Here is a 3,624-nt window from a genome sequence, read left to right as displayed (position 1 = left end):
GATCAAGTTCTAGTGGACGAAGTTCAGGAGGAACAGTACCACTATGTAATACTTGTGGGAAGAAGCATTTTGGAGCATGCTATTGGGGAACTAGAGGTTGTTACACATGTGGACAGCAAGGTCATTTCTCAAGAGAATGTCCTATGTCTGGACCACAAGGTTCAAGTGCTAGTGTTGTTCAACCAGTGTTTCAACAACCTAGACCTGTATATCCTGCAGTGTCTGGGCAGGCACAGAACCAGAATGTGTTTAATGGACAACGTGGAAGAGGATATGGTTTTGGTAATCGTGGTGGAGGAAGGACCATAGGCGGACGAGGATCTGGAGCAACTGCTAGCGGAGGACAGGCTAGAGTTTTTGCGATCAATCCTCAAGAGGCGAATGCGTCGAATGCGGTAGTGCAAGGTATATTTTCAATATCTTCGCATGATGCATCAATTTTATTTGATCCCGGTGCTACGCATTCATTTGTATCGTCGAGTTTTGCATTAAAATTAGGAATTCAACCTGTGATTTTGCAAAACCCATTGTTAGTAGCTACACCTGTAGGCGAAAGCATAGACGTTACTGTAGTTTATCCGTCGTGTCCTGTGTTAATTGGAGAGCGAGAATTGCTTGCGGATTTGTTGTTGCTTAATGTTTTAGAATTCGACGTCATCCTAGGAATGGATTGGTTGTCGCGACATTATGCGAATGTGGATTGTAGAGAGAAGATAGTGACGTTCCATGCACCTGGAACTGAACTTATCTCTATTCGGGGAGAGAAATTGGAAACCCCAAAGAGTTTAGTCTCGGCTTTGAAAGCGAGAAAGATGTTAAGTAAAGGATGTCAAGGATTTTTAGCTCTGGTACGAGATATCCAGAAGGTAGTGATGGACTTACAGTCTATTGTGATGCTTCTAGGATCGGGTTAGGATGTGTACTGATGCAACATGGTCGAGTTATAGCTTATGCTTCTCGCCAGTTGAAAAAGCATGAAGTTAATTATCCAACCCATGATCTAGAATTAGCAGCAGTGATTTTCGCATTAAAGATTTGGAGACATTACCTATATGGAGCAAAATGCGAAATATTCACTGATCACAAGAGTCTGAAATACATATTTGATCAGAGAGAGTTGAATCTCAGACAGAGAGGGTGGATGGAGTTGCTAAAGGATTATGACTGTACGATACAGTATCATCCTGGCAAAGCTAACGTAGTAGCTGATGCGTTGAGCAGAAAATCAGCAGGAAGTTTAGCTCATGTTACTTTAGTTGAGAAGAGACGAATGATTAGAGAAGTGCATTCGTTGTTTGATCAAGGAGTTCAATTAGAGGTTTCGTATTTGGGAAGTTTGTTAGCTCAAATGACGATTAGACCTACATTGAATGATCAGATTAAGGAACTTCAGACAACGGATCCTCAACTAAAGCATGTTATTGCAGAAGTTCAAAAGGGAATGAACTCTGAGTATAATTGGAAAGGTGGTATTCTGAAATTTGGTACAAGGGTGTGCGTACCAAATGTAGAGGAATTGAAACAGAGGATTATGATGGAAGCACATGGATCTAAGTATAGTGTTCATCCTGGTTCTACCAAGATGTATCACGATGTTAAGGAGATGTATTGGTGGTATGGTATGAAAAGGGATATAGCAGAATTTGTTGCTAAATGTCCGATATGCCAACAGGTGAAGTTGGAACATCAGAGACCATTTGGATTTTTGCAACAATTACCAATACCAGAATGGAAATGGGAAAGAATAACCATGGATTTTGTCGTTGGATTGCCTAAGTCGCAACATGGTTTTGATTCGATATGGGTTATCGTTGATCGAATGACAAAGTCGGCTCATTTCATTCCGATCAAGGTTACCTATACGGCAGCGAAGTTGGCACAGATTTATATTGACAAAGTGGTCAGTTTACATGGAGTTCCTGTGTCAATTGTGTCAGATCGAGGATCAGTTTTTACATCCCGATTTTGGCAAAGTCTGCAAGAGGCTTTAGGAACGCGTTTAGATTTTAGTACGGCGTTTCATCCCCAAACGGATGGACAGTCTGAAAGGACTATCCAGACTTTGGAGGATATGTTAAGAATGTGTGTTTTAGATTTTGGAGGCCATTGGGATGAGTATCTACCGTTAGTAGAGTTCTCATATAACAATAGTTATCATTCCAGTATTGAGATGGCACCGTATGAGGCGTTGTATGGACGTAAGTGTAGATCTCCAATTTGTTGGGAAGAAGTTGGAGAAAGAAAGTTGACAGGAGCTGAAATAGTTCAGATTACGTCTGAGAAAGTGCCGTTGATTAAGCAACGTTTAGAAACTGCATTTAGTCGGCAAAAGAGCTATGCTGATGTGAGGAGAAAGGATATAGAATTTCAAGTCGGAGATTTTGTGTTTCTTAAAATATCACCTATGAAAGGTGTAATCCGATTTGGAAAGAAAGGAAAGCTAGCGCCGAGGTATGCAGGACCTTATGAGGTAGTTGAGCGAATAGGAGCGGTAGCTTATAAGTTAGCATTACCGTCTGAGATGTCGCAAGTACATCCAGTGTTTCACGTGTCGATGCTTAGGAAGTATATTCCTGACCCTCATAGACTTATTCAACCTCAGGAGGTTGAGATAGACGAGGAACTATCTTATGAGGAGGAACCTGTAGAAATTGTAGATACCCAGATTAGGAAACTCCGTAGTAAGGAGATACCTATGGTAAAAGTGCTCTGGAGGAGCCGTACAATTGAGGAATGTACGTGGGAAACGGAGGCGGATATGCGGAAACGATATCCCCACTTGTTTGCTCAAGGTAATAGGTTGTTTTGAAATTCGAGGACGAATTTCTTATAAGGAGGGGTGAATGTAATTCCCCGTAGAATTATTAGCGTTTATTTTCGTGTGTGTCCGATTTTAATTGATTAGGACCTCGAAAATAGTAAATAAATTCACGTGATGAATTTATAAGGGTAAAAATGTGATTTGCTTTGTGTTTGCCTTAAATGTGATTTTTGGCAATTTTACGTATTAAAAGTGAATTTTGTGATTTTTCACTAAAAACCGTAAAAATAATTATTTTAAATATTTTTAAAAGCCCAAAAATATTTTAAAAACAGCCCATATGATATGATTTAATGATTTTGAATATTTGGTAAAGTTGAAATTATTTTGCCCCTAGAGTTCGAATTATTTACAAGAATGCCATAATGGCAAACTTGTAAATAATTGAAACTTCAAATAATATCTAGATATTTTCCTAAGCTAAACTTGGTGCCCAAGTCTCTATTTCATCTTCTCCATTTGAGTGTGGGTGCCGAACCATTCAAGCTCAAAACACAAAAATTTATCCTTTGATTTTCTCTCAAAATTTTCTTAACGGAAATTGGCGAGGAGCTTACGTAGATCATTAATCTATACTTGCATGTTCGTTTGAGGTATAATTTCAAGCTCAAATCTTAGTTTTTATTTTCTGAAGTTGATGAGTCTTAGAAACATGCTTAGGATGGTTTAAATATGGTGTTTGATGATTGATTAACTAGTTTTGGTTGTTATTTATGTGGGTTTCGGTTTTAAAATAATTTTTCCGTGAAAATTAAATTATTTATTTAAATTTCTGGGCTGATCTAAATGATGATATTTATATA

This window comes from Mercurialis annua, linkage group LG4, assembly GCF_937616625.2.
Source record: "Mercurialis annua linkage group LG4, ddMerAnnu1.2, whole genome shotgun sequence".
NCBI classification, from domain to species: Eukaryota; Viridiplantae; Streptophyta; class Magnoliopsida; order Malpighiales; family Euphorbiaceae; genus Mercurialis; species Mercurialis annua.
This window is presented reverse-complemented; position numbering follows the sequence as displayed.